This window comes from Haemaphysalis longicornis, unplaced genomic scaffold (genome assembly GCF_048455015.1).
Source record: "Haemaphysalis longicornis isolate Haplotype H1 unplaced genomic scaffold, Haemaphysalis longicornis Haplotype H1 scaffold_2, whole genome shotgun sequence".
NCBI lineage: Eukaryota > Metazoa > Arthropoda > Arachnida > Ixodida > Ixodidae > Haemaphysalis > Haemaphysalis longicornis.
In genome coordinates, this window is record NW_027526295.1 from 191150749 (window position 1) to 191167716 (window position 16968).

At 48.1% G+C, this 16968-nt stretch overlaps 1 protein-coding gene across 4 annotated transcripts in view; it reads right to left on the reverse strand.

The window, feature by feature from the left end:
- Window positions 1–1809, reverse strand: part of LOC144169681 (monocarboxylate transporter 12-like) — a 40136-nt gene extending 38327 nt beyond the window's left edge. The window contains exon 1 of one of the 4 annotated variants that reach the window (XM_077698968.1): window positions 1431–1809. The gene's annotated coding sequence lies outside the window, so the exon portion shown is untranslated. Of the gene's footprint in view, window positions 1–1291 lie in introns of all 4 variants that reach the window. The other 3 variants (XM_077698969.1, XM_077698970.1, XM_077698971.1) reach the window with 3 other exon arrangements.
- Window positions 1810–16968: the final 15159 nt, after the last annotated feature.

Genomic DNA, 16968 nt, shown 5'->3' on the forward strand with positions numbered 1-16968 from the left:
GTTGCTTTATTTTCTTTTTTATATAAAATTTACTCACGAAACAAAGCATTCCTCCCCGAACTTTAAAGCCAAATGATATGAAACCGGAAATAAATTATATTAAAACCCGAACTAAATTCTCCTTTGTTTTCAAAGACACTGGTATTTTTAAAATGTCCTTCTCTCATCCTTAAGGGTATTCGTTGGTGTCACTTCACTTTAAAAGAAATAGCTTGCTCACTTGCAGGGCCTGTTGAGGTGTTAAATAATTGTAATATGCGGCCTGTGCCGTGAAATTTTGGCGTTCCGTTCGAGCTCGCCACTCCACTTATAATTTCAATTTGATCACAGACTGAAGGACTGCATAAAGTCTCCGTGTAGAAAAAAAGCAACCTGAACCGACATGTCGTACGGCATGCTATGTCTGAAGAGTACAAGAAGCATTAAAGCAAAAGTGGTTGCATGGCATCATCGCTGAAAGATACTTCAAGTCCCTTTACCGGGGGAAGAAGGCTAGGCTCAGAACAATGGCTATATTTTCGCTTCTCGGCGACGGTTTCCAAGCAAAGCGATGAGCACAGAAAATCTTTGACAGCCTCATTTTCTTCGGGCAATTGACAACGAGGATTTCGGCCAATTTCTCTCACTTATATATCCGATTTTGTCGCAAAAGGTGTGACCGATTTTCGCAAGTATTCCTAGACTTATCAGGCACGCAGAAAACGTCACTCGCGCGCTATCAAACTGCTCCAAAGAACTCCACCAGGCGTAATTGCATGTAAGGGGAATAACGGCACACAATGGATGGATAAGAAGTTCGTTCTGAGGGGCGTTTGAACCTGTACAGATGTGCAACAAAGAAGTATGGGTCAAGAGGATCGGCATTGTGTCCACATGCGCCGTGCTGTATAGTACGCAAATATGGACTGGAGGCAGAAGTGCACGATCGAACGTCCCCTCTTTTATGGTTGGTAACCCAGTCAATGAATTAGAATACAACATATTTCATTTAGGCCGACATTTCACTGTGACTCTGCGGTTAGCCCGCCTGAGTGCTGAGGTCTAAACTCTCCCCGGCAGCTTTGTCAGTGGGCGTACACAAAAAGCTAGGGTTTCTTTTGCTCGAAATCGGGCACCTGTCCGCTACAAACAAGAGCGTTCGAAGCCTGGAATGGGGAACTACATCTTTCAGTCCTTCATTCAATCCCACGGCAAGTAACAGCACGGCCAAATATAAATTACGTATAAATTACCGCTAAATTAAAAGTAAACCCCTTTACACAGCGGTTCCCTGGACACCGACCCAGCATACCTTTGTGAGAGCGTTCCGCCGGAGGGCCTTTGTAAAGTCCTTTGATAACTTCGCAGTCTCCCAGTATCTCAACGGCCGATAGGGCTGAAGCCGCGTGGCGATGTTCGTGCGTCAGTTTCGCGGACCACGATGAACCTACCTTAACACAGCAATGAAGCTTGTTGCTCTCCGTTGCTGAACGAGGTATGGCGCGAGGCTAAGTGCCTCAGCGGTCGTGGTTCTTGCCCATTAGCGTCCCGTGCGCAGCCCGACAAGCTCGTCTGACACACAAGCAACACACCCGACGGCAGCGTCCACTGCGCCGTACCGGTCGCTTCCAGCTAATAGCGGCGGCACCAGGGCTGCTTCTTGGAACTGTTGAGCTCACTCGAGTGGAGGGGAAACGCGGAAGGAAACATCAACAAAAATAAATAATACTGCCCAAAAAGAAAGGGCGCCAGTTGACAGTAGGCAGCCCGGCTTGGTCCGGTTGCTTTGGCGGCCTTCTGTCAAGCATTCGCGATTGTGAAGCCGCGTGTCATTTCAAAAAGCGCCCACTATCGCGCGCCGATAAGCGTGAACTCCAACTCCCCGGACGGAAAAAAAAAAAGAGCGTGTAAGCGTAAATTCAACGTCTTTCGAAACAGTGGTGCATACACGCTGTCTGTAATCACGGTTTGGTAATGATAACGGGTTGTAGCCACCAATTCAGCACTCTGCTTTGTCAAACGTTGTTTGTCTTCAGCCGTCGTGGATTGCTAAGCAAGGTTGCAGGCAAGACGAGAGATAATGAATCAGGTGTAGAATTGCAGGCCCACCCCGTAATGGCGGGGCATACCATTCCTCACGCTAAAAAGGACCGTAATCCTCACAAGAAACCTCTGGAATGCACCATCGTCCTTTCCCATGTTCTTACCCATTCTTTCGAAAAAACAACGTGAAGAACGTATCTCCAAGGGCTGATGGTGGCATGTGGTTGCCATGCTCCCATTTGAATGACTAATTTCTGCAAACGAACGAAGCTCGGAAAGAGAACGAGAATGATCTTTATTGAACCTGGCGATGTTCTACGGTTGAAATTCTTATCTTCGCACTCCAGATGAATGTAGTGAAAATGATAGAGATAATGGGTAAGATGTCAAAAAAAATTGATGCGCACGAATGTGTTCAGTCACTCACAGAGACTGGTCAAGACCTGTGTGTTACAGGTACGCGTTCAGAGCTTTTGTGGACCGTGGAGCACGTTTGGGACATGCCCACGGACCCAACACGCCCTTCAGTTGAATCTTCACGGAAAGCGGCAGTCGCAAAGATGCTACGAGCGAAACTCTTGGCGTACTGAATCGAGCTCATTCGCAGAGCAGGTGCTGCAGGTTTTCGCGCACATCGCAGTCTCGGCAGAGTTTGAAGAAAAACCGCCGTATGTATGCGACATTCATCCGCGTGCGATGTAGTGTTGCTTCCTCCCGTTTGGAGAGTACAGGCGGCGTCTTGTACTTCCAGTGTAGGTGAATAGAATGTAGCGTTCGCAGGCAGTGCTGTTACGCCAGTTACAGACACTATCGGTAATCACGCCGGCACTCGCACGCCACGTGTGCCCGGACGTCTACGTCAGTGATGTGTGCAGTCTATGTGAGCGCGAACGCGCAACTTCGGCCCACATCCTGTGGGACTGTGCAGTGCATCCTGTAGAAGCAGCTGACCTCTACGGCCGGTTGCCGGACACCATCGTCAGTGCCGCGAACTCACCGGACCTGACATCACAAACCTTCGCCTAGGCTGCTCTCGCCAGGCAGAGACGGAGAGAGGCGCCGACGGGGGGGAAAGGGACGAGTTCCCGAGTGCCTTTCGCGCGCTGCTCTTGCCGACGCCGGCGGGGCCTAGTCCCGAGGGCGACGTAAACGCGTCGGGGGGAGGGAGCGGCTCTGCGTAGCCCGGACCTCCCCTCTGCTGGCATTGAATAAAGTATTTCTCTCTATATATATAGCGGCGCGTGACGATGTAATACGTACGTCAGCCCAGGTTCAATGGTGCATGTTCCATGCCACGCCGGACACAAGAACTGAAGCCTTTTGACATAAACTACGACGACTCATTCCATTCCTCGTGCCGCGAAACCAACGAGAAGAAAATGAAGGCATAACGTCTATGAAAAAGCAGCCGGGCAAAATAGACCTTTAGACAGATGCAATAGCCTTACAGCTTCCCACGTCGCAACTGCTCGGTTCACCCCAGATGATCAAAACATCACGGGTGCGCTGCTCCTCAATCTGCCGCACACCACATCCATGGAAGCTGAGCTCTTCGCCATCATACACGCCCTTGACTTCATCACGTATGACTACTCTCGTAACACCCCTCTGAAGATCCGTATCCTGATGTACTCCTATGAAGCCTTCAAATAATTACACAATCCCCGTTCTTCCCAGTCACTCATTCATCAGATAGATCATAAGCCAGACAACCGCTCTTCATCGGTACGGCACCCAGGTCCGAAAAGACTAGAGTCCTGGACATAAGGCTGTACGACATCGGAAAATCAGGCGGCTGCCTCAGAGTGCCGCCATCTTCTTTAAGTTGCGCTAGTTAGTCGCTGGCCCATATATTAACCGGGTTGTGCTATGCTGCCGGCTCAAGAATACTTCGCCGGGTGTGCATGATTGTTTATCCAGCGGCCCTATACTCACGGTGGAAAAATAGGACATGGCATGACGTCATGCAACCAGCCTTCTTAAACCAACCTTCGTTGACTCCGGTCCCTCGCTGTTCACCTTTCTCAAGCCGCTGCAGTCGGCCCAGAATGTGACCGTGCACGTAACCCACGATACTTATTAAACAGCGAAGATGTTTATCAAATCGTAATTTTTCGTGTCCGCAGTTAAAAATACCAAAAAATTGCCGAGTGCGCGCACGTGAGCGCAGGCCTCGCGGCGACCGCCCGGCAGTTAACAAAACCAAGAAAATGCCTAGCGCTCGTGCGTGGTGGTGGTGGTGAAAACTTTATTCATCCAAAGCTGTTAAGAAAGAGGCGCCGGCTGGGAGCACTGGCACACTATACAGTCCCCTAGTCGACGGCCAGGAGCCCGTGGGCCATAGCAGCTAGTTCGGCCAGCTGGATTACACACTCTTGCATTTCTGGGTCGGAGCTGAGCAGCGTAGCCTCCCATTGCTCTAGAGTGGTAAGGGGCAGGGACAGAGTAGCATGGAGGGGTGGTTTGGCAGGGCAATTGCGGCCACTATGTGGTGGAGGGAAGCGAGAGGAGCGCCGCACCACGTTCACGTGTGGCAGTATCGCGTAAGGAAGTGGAGGTGGCACAATGCGGGATGTGGGAAGGTGTTAGTTTGCAGCCGACGCCACTGGACAGACTGCCTACGCTTTAAGGTGGTAGCGGGGCCGGGGAAGTGCATCCAACTAAGGCGGTAGGCCTGCGTGATTTCCCGATGCGTGCCTTGTGCCGACCGCACAGCCTCTCCTGCGCACGTTTGTCAGGCCAAGCATACACACTAGGGAGCTTGGCCAAGCTTGGCCAAAAAAAGAAAAAGCTCCAGCATCCACCGTAATGGTGGCAACACTTGCTCGGAACGAGAAAGACAGGGTACGCCCCTCCAAGGTGATGTCCAATGATTATCACTTTCAAAAAAAAAATGAAGGAAGCTCACACTTACAGCCACAATGATAGAGTAAAGGTCGTTGCGAGAGCGAAGAACAAGCAAATCGGCTGCAATCGTAGACTTAAACCGCCGTGATGGTGGTGAAGGTTGCGTATACAGCTTCGCTGCCTTCAAGTCATACGTGATAGTGTGAGCTTCCTTCAGCTCATACCGGCATTTGTACGCTTGGAGTCGACGCGCTCTCACATGACAGGATCACGTGGCATGGTGACGTCGGGGCCAACTTCGATTTTAGTGTTTATATTTCGCTTTCACGCTTCTGCAGTGGCGCTGTCTTCTTTTTTATTCCTCGGTGTCTATTCTCGACTTCGTAGATTCTCCGTGAATGCGGGAATTCCCACGAAACTTTTTTTTTTTTAGTGGCTTTCAGTTTTGTCATGCACTTCCGGCTGTCAGGGCCGTGTGCACTTTCATCATTAAGACGTTTCATGACGTTTACCGGCACCAGTTCTAAAGTTTACCTTTTTCTCGTCACTGAAGGTGCATAATTCTTGGCTGGCATTAAAAACTAGACCAAATGCAGCAGGCATGACAACGTAGCTACCTCGGCCTGTCTTTGCTATTCAACAATAATATGGCTTGTAGGACACGCCCTCTGTGATTGGCTGAGAAGACATGAAATAATATAAGCAGCTGGCGGGAACATATACGCCACACATTGAAAACTTCGGCCTACGCAAAAGCGACGTGATTTTTGACAGCTTGCAGCAACAGACGTGAAACAATGGCAACAGCAGCCGTGAACTAGGGCAAAAGTTGCACCGACCTTCGCCGCCGTGAAATCCCCACATGAATTTTCAACAGGCGCAGTTTCGCAGAAGACGCACCTAATAGTGTTTGCTGGTGAACATGCATAATCATTTTGGCCGCTGCCAAGTCAGCGATGACGGAGAATAAAAATGACGTACCATGTTTCGCTTTCACGAGCGGCAATAAAAATTGTAGTTATTGGTTTTGCGCAATAGCAACACAAGGGGTCAGTACATGCCTCTCCATTACAAAGAGCCCAACGCATCGTATTCGCCTACAATAGTCACATGGTCAAAAGCAAGGGAAAGGAAAAAATAACAAAGAAAACTTGCTGTTTTATTGATTAGTTCGCTAATCGAGTCCTAGCTTGACGGATAAGTGAATCGGTGGCATAGCTTGCTCGGCCATTATCAGACGTAGAACTTCGCTGCTCTTACCGCGTCGTACAACCGACAGTTCACGGCCGTCTTTTTATGTGGTCACGCCATAAACTTGTAACAACAGCTGACGATAACGTGGCGGCGCTGACGTCCGGGAAGGTGATAACTAGATACCGGATTTCAGGCAAATGCCTTTTTTGTTCCTTGCACTCCAATCGCCCCACTTTGAATCCAATCCCCACTCCAATCGCCCCTCCAATCGCCCCCCCACTCCAATCGCCCCACTTTAAAAGTTAAGAACAGTTTTCATTTTTTTATAGCGCGTATAAATGCTCCTTTTGAGGTTTGTGCCTAATGCCTTTAAATGCCTAATTTCAAAATCTGAACCTATATGAATAGTATTTCAAAGTTCGCTTTCGAATGCAGTTTGAGATCGTTATTTACGTTACTCGGGCAGCATTGACTTTTTGGAACTCTATGGGGTTCAACCTAGCCCTCTAGTCCAACGAACTCCTGCAAAACAACCGCTAGCAGCAGTTGGATGGGACGTTTATTCTCAGTGACAAAAGGCACAATTTTCTAATTCAGAAGTCTGTAGGTGGTGGACGTTTGCTGTTGTTTCCACAATTTTCTCAATTATTCTAAGACGATGTTCCGGGTTCTCTCCAAACTGATTTCTACAAACATGTGCAGTCGCGTCCTCGTTTCTGGAAGCATACACAAATCCAATTTTTTTTGCTACGCAGCGGCTGAGCATCGAACCTGCTTTTGTTAGCAGATGATTTCTACATTGAAGAACCAACGGCGAAACACGCTGCGCAGCTGCATTTCTTTACGCCTTTAAGGGACACTGAAGGCAACCAACAAATTGGTTCGAAGCGAAATTTTAACCTCCCCCAAGCCATTTTAGCGTGGATTCCGTGTAGGAAGATGCCTTAATTGCTGATTTCCGTCCCTCGTTTCCAGCGATCTCATGACGCAAACAGCGGCTGCTACAGCCCCAGTTTGCGTCACAATAACCCGGGAGCAAGCGAGGCAGCGGTGATGTACAGCGGTGTAGAACCAACCGAATACAAGGCTACCACGTACCGAGAAACTCTATGCCACGTACCAAGCGGTTTCGTCAGTCACGTCCTTTGGTGCCCCGGACCACTAAACAAAATGCTTCTTGATGGGACCCGTTACCAGCGTTGACGCTTTGTCGAGGAAAAGAATATTCTCCTTTTTACGTATACTGTAGCATGAACGTCGACGACGAACCAACCGCTCGGGTGGAGCACGCCTATTCGCATAGGGGCACCGCCACGAGAGTTGACGAGTAGCGCCATCAAGCGGCAGCCAGTGAAGACATTGCGCACACTAGAAAATACTACTAAAACGCAGAGAGAGAAATAACTTTATTGTTTGCTCAGGATGGGGTCAAGGGTGGGATAGGCTGGAAGAAAGTTTGGTTTGTCTGTCTGTCCGTCTGAGACTCGATTCAGCCACCCGGCCAAAGTGAAATAAAATCTGCGCAATTGTCTTATATACTCACAGCCAAATCTAAACGTCTAAGTCCGGTGTCAATGTTCATACTTGTCAACATTGTTGAACAAGAACAAGACATTACGCAAACATAAGGCAGTACATCAATACATAAGCGATATTTGCAGTGCTCCTTTATTAAAAAATTCATCGGTACTTCGTTTTTACCGTAGCAAATGATATTCTACATCTACATCTACATCAAACCGCCGCCTGCTGTTGCCCGTGCTCCTGGCGGCATTTGAGAAATCACACGGCAACAGCAACGCATGGTTCCACTAGATAGGTTTCACGTTCTTCTTGGAAAGCACGTGGAGTAGGGCAACGTGGTTCTATAAACGTTGAAGTAGGACGCCTCGATACACGCGCATCTCCGCCGTACTGCAGCGTTGGCATCGAGGAACCCGGCCTGTAGGAGTAGAACGCGGTAAATTTAAATTGGCTTGGGCAAACCTTTAGTGTTTTTACCTTGGGAGGAGCGCGACGGAAGAGGAACAGTACGAGATGTGAACGGGAAAGCTAAGGGAGGCATTTACTTGGCAAATTTAAACCCTACTATTTCCAACGAAAGGAGCCAATACGCTGCCATTTTTTTTTTCTTTTTTCGCCACCAAAGCCAACACAGGGTCATAATAAAAGTGGCTACGCACACAGTACTGTACAAGGGCGCGCAATTATCTGGCCGAATATTGCGCCGAAACCGAAATAAGCTTCTGAATGTGTAATGTTAAAATATTTGTCATGCAATTTGAACCACTTCCGGTGTAAGTTGCGCGGTGTATAACTAGTGGCGGCGACGCCGGCTTTCACATTTTCGCTATTTGCTACCTTATTTTACAAAGGCTACTCGTAAAAGTGGCATATTTGTGTTCTCGGTGAGTTAATCTATCGATCAAGAGCAACTTGTATTTTGACTTTGGTGTCCCTTTAAAATTCACACTTCCGACGGGCTCTAAAACACGCTTTTCCACCAGAAATCTGCTCGGATGCTCAACAATTTCGAAAAATGCTCTTCAAATGTGTAAAGTGCATTTCTCAGTGTTGGGACGTCTTGCCTGAACAATCTGGTTAATATAATTGTACATGAGAAAATTGCTAGAGCTGTACATAACAGCCCTCGTGTAAGAGGATGTCAATTTATTTTTAAATCGTCGTCTCTCTTGCGTTTATTATTAGTGTCTGTTTTTGTTGTGTCATAATTCAGTTGCGTCAGCAGACATCAAGTAACGTCTTTTTTTTTTTTTTAATCAGTAAGTATTCCCGTCTCTCAAGTATTTTGTTTCATCGCTGTTTCTCCATCTGCGACGCTCGAGCACGCGACAGTAACTCCTGAACCTGAATGTGAGCAGTGTGCTTCTCGATTTACTCAAAGTGATCGCCCTTAGTCCATCAATTTTGTTCCGCAATTGAACGGCTATGCTCAACTGTTGGCGCCTTTGTGCCATCATAAACAATATTATTTTAGTTTTGCAGTCGCAGATACAGGTCGCACACGTTTTCGTTTTAAATTATTTGCATTTGTGTAAGAAATAACGGTACCCATATCTACGACGTTTGAGGCCTAAACGTTGTTTTGCCTGCCCATTTGTGGCGCCTAAAACACCCTTTTTTAATGTTCAGAAATCCGGTCCCTAGTCATAACGAAAAAAAACAGGATGCAAGTTAAGATAGAGGTAGAGAGCTCAACTACGTTACTAAAGGCTATTGAAACGAATAAATGGATACAGAAAGACAGATTATGTAATGTTCTTTAGTTTGACACAAGCCTTTCGCTCGCATTTGGATCAACGTCACTCGATCGCCTTCGGTGTTTATCACCCATTCTAGACGTAAGAAGCGGGTTTTTTTTTTTTAAAGCGGAAGCTTTCTCAGTGGCGTTGGTCAAAAAACTAATGCATTTTCCCATAGACTGGTTGGTCGACCGAAAAGCTTTTCGGTCAATAAATCATATCAATAAGAGTGCTGGACACACGGCGCGTGAGTGAAACCGGGCTTCAAGTGTGTCAAAACGGTTACTCGAAAATCGCAAAACAGGAGCGGTTCTAGATAAGGCAATATACGCGTCGATCATGAAGAAGGAGTACAATAGTTCACCTTTATCTCATAAGCCACGTATCGGTATACTTAAGATCGTTCGTAGATGCGTTAGTGCGCGGAAAATCGTCGCATGGGTTCGTTCTTCGCTTGCGATTTCTGTCTTTGAAGGGTTGAAGATCGATTAGATGCACTTTCAGCAAAGGTTGGGCGAACTTTCAGCAAAGGTTTTGACGAACTTTTGACACAATTTCGATCTTGGAAAGCTTTCGCGCTACTCTCAACTTTCGTTAGGAAAGGATGGTAGTTTTTTTTTTTTTTTTTGCCAGCCTCGATCCGCTGCCGTCTTGGTAGAGCTTGGTAGTGCTCTTTGTAAGCTAAGCGTCAAATTACACGGTGTTTCGTCAGAGCTATACGTGTACGCGTCACTGATTGCTTACGTTTTGCCTACGCAAGAAACGTGGCGAATTTACGGATAATTCACGAAGTCGAGAATAGGTCCTAGTTCCAGATATGCATGCTGCTCGTGAACGCGCGTTAATCGCAGCTACTGCAATCTCAAGAACGGAAAGTGTTCATTTTTTTTACGTTCACATTTTCACTTCTTGCAGGCTAGAAGTAAGGAAATTGGCTGGGGTAGAGTCTAGACAAACATCTGCTTTATAGATTCACAACGCTTGAACTGCTATATCACTGCGGCAGGTAGATCCGTTATCTGGCAAGATTATAAGATACATGATAACGTGGGCAGCTGCGACTTGCTATCAAACGTTAGGAAAACCCCGTCCGCACTATCAGGCAACTGCGTTGCTGCAAAATTGACTGTTTGAAATTCAAAGCCGGCAAGTCTAATCTTAACAGGAGCGGGAAATGTCCCTTGCGCATCAACAAGTTAGCTCCAATGATGGCCAAGCGCGACAGAAGTTCATTCTGTATCACAGCTGCTCACGACCCAAGCTTCTACGAATATTTTGCTTCCTTTCCCGGTGTCCCTCGACGAAACCCTCAACCCCACTCTTTGGAAAGCTGCGTATTGCTTACTGAGAGAGAGAGAGAGAGAGAGAGAGAGAGAGAGAGAGACAGACAGACAGACAGATAGATAGATAGATAGATAGATAGATAGATAGATAGATAGATATAAATTTATTTTGGACTCTGTGTCCAAACGACTGCTTGGGCTCTTGGTAGGGTTACCGGGACTTGTCTTGACCTCGCGTGTTTTAGGGCGAAAGCTCTACTACGTTACATTTTTAAAGACGATAGCCTTTCTTGGGCTACTAAAACGCGGAAATTTTGGTCTGTCTGTATGTCTGTGACTCGATTCAGCCGCCCGGCCACAGTGGAACAAAATCTGGGTAATAGTCTTAAATACTCACAGCCAAATCTAAACGTCTAAGTCCGCTGTCAGTGTTCATACTTGTCAACATTGTTGAACAAGAACAAGATATTACGCAAATATATGGCAGAAAGTCAGTACATAAGTGATATTTGCAGTGATCTTTTATTAGAAAATTCATAGATCTTGGTTTTTGCGATAGCAAATATAATACTACATCAACGGCAGAAAACCGTCGCCTGCTGTTGCCAGCGCTACCTCCTGGCGGCGTTTAACGCTCGTGCAGTAGGGCATCATGGTTCTACAAATGTTGTAGTAGGGTGCCTCAGTTTACGCACGTCTCCGCTGTACGGCAGCGCTGGAATCGAGACACCCGACTTGGAGCAGTGTAACGCGGTAAATTTAAATTGACATGAGAAAAACTCTAGCGTGTTATCTTGGGAGGAACGAGGCGGGAAAGGAACAGCATGAGAGGTGAGCGGGCAAGAAAAGGGAGGCCTTTACTTGGCAGGGGCGCCAGTCGACTATCGTCTTTCGGCGACATTTTCAACAAAAGGATCAGATACGCGGCCATTTTTTCAAGGTAATTCCCCGCGTCGCAATAACCTTCAACCGCCATCGCGGAAGCTGGGCCTTTCTTTCTCATTGCTTCGCTTGCTTAGCATCGCTACTGCGGTACCAAGTGCCCATAGGCGAGGCTGAAACGGCTGCTTCGCCTGTGCATTATCACCCGGCGGCAGCTGGGCCGTCTGCGCGCGTAGTTCTGAGCAAGTGAACCGTATGACTAGGTGATTGGTACATGAAACAACTGATATATAAAAGCACTGCGCTGACTGAGTTTACAGGAACGATGGCTAGAGATACACACGAGGCACGCGCTCGAAAGCGCTTCTTCACCGGCACTTGGCTCCCCATGTCTCACGATTGGTGGCGCGCCGGCTGGGCTGTCTGTGCGCGTGCTTCAGCGCAAGCGAAATGATGAATACGATCATCCAGTAGAGATAGCTATGCCGCGGGCTGCGAAATCGAAAGGAAAGGCAAACTTTCACGAAACACTGTCGGCATAGTCCCTGCTTTTAGGTGCGAAGCACCTTAACACTTCGAAATGTCCGTCCGCCGTCCGACGGTGTCTCCCCAAGGCTACAGCGAGCTACACGAGAGGGCGCCACGCGCAAACACGAGATCGCATTTAAAACACGCAAGCCGTCGTTTCACTTCGTTTCATTTCGGGCCAATAAATCACATCTCCACGCTGTGAACGATGCCGAGGGTGTGAAGCACTGAGACGCGACTTGTCTTGCGTGTGGCGTTTGTCATTTACAGTGCACTTACTGCACCCCAAATCATTTAATAAACTTTGAGTGCATCATCGCGCACGGACGATAACACTCATCCGCACAATACACCACAACTTGCGTCCCAGTACTTCGCACCCTCGGCATCGTTCACGGCGTGGAGATGGTGTGATTTTTTGTTCGTGATAACTAGATTTAGGTGTGTTGTATCTGAGCAATTTTTTACATGAGTTACTAATGTGATTCAAAGAGCACCTCAAGCTCCTTATGGGGTGAGACCCATTTGAGATCACAGCCCTATCGCCATCGACCGCCGTCAACCTGCTGCGGCCAGCTTGCCTGATCGACCTGATGGCCTTCGGCCAATCTCCCCTGGCTTGCATCATCATCGTCTCAGGCCGCATGAGCGCATGCACTGTTTCTTCCTTTTTGTCTACTCTTCCCTTCGACATTCCATTAAAGACAGACCTCCATGGTCGCTTCTCTCCCCCCTTGACGGTCGAGTCTCGTCCTTAGGGGTCAACGGATCCCACACCCATGCTTCCCAGCTAGAAGGGTATTCTGTTGCAAGAAGTGGTTGGAGAGAGGAGCTCAGCTTTGCTTGTATGTTTGGGCATATCCAGGGGGTGTGTTCTTTGTAGGAGTATTGACCTCAGTGTGGGCATTTTGGTGTGCACGGAAGCCGTCTATGTAGTGTTGAATGGGTTGTGTTGGTAACGTGATTGATTGATTGTAGGGTTTAACGCGCCGACGCAACGCAGGCGATGAGGCGCGCCGTGGGGAGGGCTCCGGATTGATTTTGACCACCTGGGGAGCTTTACCGTGCGCCGAAATCTGGTATACGCGGGCGTTTTTGTTACTCGCCTCCATCAGAAAAGCGGCCGCCGCTGTCGGGAATCGAACCAGCGACCTCGTGCTCAGCAGCGCAACGCCTTGGCCACTGAGCCACCGCGGCAAGTGTGTTGGTAACGGGGTGGTGTGGTGGTATGTGCTCGTCGATTGAGGGCAGCTTTCAGGGCGAGCGAATTGTATAGGGTAGGAGAGACTGGTTTTCCGATTTCTGACGTCTCCCAAGTACTGGCTTCGAGTGTGTTGCGTAGCTTGGCGGTGCTCTCTTGTGTCATAGAAGCGAAGCCAGATGGGGTATGGGGGTACCCGGATCATGAAGAGCAACTCGGGCTAATGCGTGGGCCTTCTCGTTTCCCTTAACACCTGCGTGTCCAGGGACCCAGATCACAATAGTGGGAAGCTAGGAGTGGGTGTGTGTGGTATTGGGGAATGTGTAGCGTACGTATAGTGTAAGGTTATCTGTGAATTGCATATTTGCTGTCCGTGATGATGACCGGAGGCCTGAACAGATGGAAGATTCCCTGAAGCACATATAGCGCAAGGCTCCGAAGTATAGACAAACACCAAATATGCCTTGGAAATCGTGAGCAGTACCGCTAGGCTGCCTGGCGGAGAAGCGTGCGGCGTGGACCGGAGCCAAATCTACGAGGCGATTCCGCACTTTGCGGCGGCTCCCAAGGACAACATGTTTTGGTCAGTGCCGCTCAGATACCACACTACGCGCGATATGGGCCCGTGTTACGCGCCGTGACGCTTGGACGGCTTGACGCACTCGGTTGTATTGCCGTTGTGTCGTTGCTTGCGTGAAAGCCGCTAAACAGGGTATTGTGGGCCGAGATGCGTGCGTGCGCTCGCCGGTTCGAAGCCAGAAATATGGTTATTATACTCGGGTACAACTTAAGAACGGCAACCGAAGTAGCCGCTGTGCCTCATCACCGCAGCCGGATGTTACTCCGCACTGCGCAAGTAGTGCGTTACTGGAAATATTTTCAACATGGCACGAGCCGCCTTCGTGATTTTTCGGTCGTAATATGCTTATAAACTACTGCAGGGACGGCAAACAAACTACGTGAGAAAAGGAAGACGATACCACGCATTCACATCATCTCCTATCAAAACGCGTGCGCCCTTTGACATCTAGGTCCGTCGCTTAGGCGGCATGATACCGTACATGAGCTATTGCCTTTCGTAACTTGTTCCCGAGTACAATAAGGTCTGTCGTTTGGGACAGCGCGCAGAACCGGAGAAGAGAAGCAGCACACGCTACGCAGCTTAGAATTCTTGAGCGGCACTGACACGCAGCAATTAACGCGACAAGAACCGAAGAATTAGTGAGGCCGAAGTAATAACACGCAAAAGCAGCCCGATAAACTAGCCCGGCTTACATAGTCCTTCGGCGTACACGAGTGCATTTTACACAGAGTACAGTGGAATAGCTTACGGAGTTGTGGGAGTGACTCAGGAGTTAAGTGAGAGCTCCTTACAATACTCCTAGACAAGTAAAAAAAAAAAGACTGCAACAAATCAAACGATTGTCTACCTATGTATAATGTTTACGCCACTTCTCCGCTTCCGTTTCGCCAATCTTGCACTTATTTAGTGACATTGAAGACTTCCACCCAGACAACGCTTTGGTCTGTTTTATCTTTACTTCCTTTTTTTTTCTTCTATTGAAATGCCGCACGAAAGAACACAGATTCACTGGAATAGACCAGGCACAGCCGAGTTGATCAAGAAGTATAGAAAAGAAGGTTTCATACAATTGCGTCGACACGGTATTCTTTTCTTTTTTTTCGTCTGCTTTTTCCCTCGCTTCGAATTACGCATACCGAGCATGCGTTTTTCGATGCGTAAGCATTCTTTGCCGCGTACTCCAACGCGGACAGTTTGTGCCTTGTATCAGCAAAAGAAAGCGCGCACATAGCAAAGTTAACATATTTAATGGTTATAACTAGAGACCGGAACTTAATGCACGAACAAAATCAAGGTTTTAGACGCCTTTATAATAGGTACTGAAACCTGCATTAGGCCTATATTCCCTAGTCTAGGCATATATTGGCACAATCCATATTTACTTCAGCAGCGTATTTTAGGACAAATTCTTCCCTGGGAATGGAAACAGCGGACAAATTTTGTGCTATACGGCAAAGTAATTCTATTTTCGTCGCGAAAACGCGCCCTACAAGGGTCGCCATATTGAGAGATTTACGTGAGATTTGGGTGATTCGGCAAGAAAAGAACGGCTTAAAAGCCATGACAAACTGCCCGTGACAATGTTTCACGGCATGAAGTTGTACCTCCTTTCAGTCGACATTTGTGTGCAAAAGAATAACAGTCAAGCTACAGTGAAGTTGACGGAGCGTACATGTACTTTGGAGCGCTCCATGATCGAATCCAGTCTGGAATATCAATATTTCCCGCTCAGAATCTACATTATGTGATAGATATGTCCGAGGCAGGTTTCAAATTCAGAATGGCTCTGACAGCAACCATTCCTTCGGGGATGGCGGACCTCTCCCGTATACCTTCGAAATGAGCTTAGAATTCTGATCTGGAGGCGTGCTTGCAAGGTTTCCGCTGCTGAATTATTTTTGCTCAGAATGTGAACTAAGCACACGAATGTGTCAAGTTCGCTTAAGTGTAGCGTGGTATAAAATAGTTTGGGCTGGGCCGCTCTTGTCCGCTGCAAAGCTACAAATAACCCAGAAGTGTTTATTGTAAAAGTCTTGCAACCTTAGCCGTGTTCCCAGGGGGCAACAACAGGATCTGGTGGAAGAGGCACAATCGGTAACTTCTTCTTGACGACAACACCGAATAATTCCAAGGATAGAGTCCTACAACACCGATGAACTCTATGGATAGAGCAGTAAAGTGCAATCACTCCGGATAAAAAATTGTGTCATTCTATCCTTCAGAATCGCGGATGCCCAACAAAGCTGCTGGGAAAAACGCCACTTAGTAGCTGCACACTTTGTACCGAATAACAACATTTAACAGCACGCCATATTATTCTCAGCTAACTCAAGCGCCAGATTGTAAACGCCCTTGAAAGTTAACCAGCCCGCCAGAGGACGGCTGTTGCGACCAGACTGGAGATGAAGTGACACTTTTACTGCACAAGCGCACGAGGCGCTGGCTTGACCTCTGCTGAACTTGAAGGTCATACGACGCTACGAGGAACCAGCCGTTCTCTGGGTTTGACCCGGAGCAATAACCCTTGTTTAAAAGGGGTCACGGAGTGGGCGGACCGAGGGTGTCTACTAAGAGACGGAACTATATATAGACGACGGGAATATATATGGAGGAATGCGATAAGAAAGTTCGCCACAATGAAAGAATTCGGATGGCGGCAGATAGTAGTGGTCGGCAGACTATGGACAGGCCTTCGTCCTGCAGGGGGCGCAAACTGAGTGATGACTATAGTGATGCTGATGGTGGTGATGTGATGGGGGGGGGGGGGGGGTGGCTGTGGTTGTGAGGACAATCATGACACTTGCTTCGTGCAGGGCTGCAGCGTGTCTCTCTCTCTCTCTCTCTCTCTCTCTCTCTCTCTCTCTCTCTCTCTCTCTCTCTCTCTCTCTCTCTCTCTCTCTCTCTCTCTCTCTCTCTCTCTCTCTCTCTCTCTCTGTGCGTGTGTGTGTCTGTGTGCATGTGTGTGTGCCTGTGTGTGTGTGTGTGTGTGCTTGAATCGGTTTGCGCGAAAGCGTGTGCGTGTGTATTTCTGAGCGTGCGTGTGCGTGTGCGTGCGTGCGTGCGTGCGTGCGTACGAAACTGCGACTGTGTGCCAAGTGTGTGCGTGTGTGTGTGTTTACGAGCCTGTTACTGTGTGCTTACGTTAGTATATGTTCCTTTTTGGGG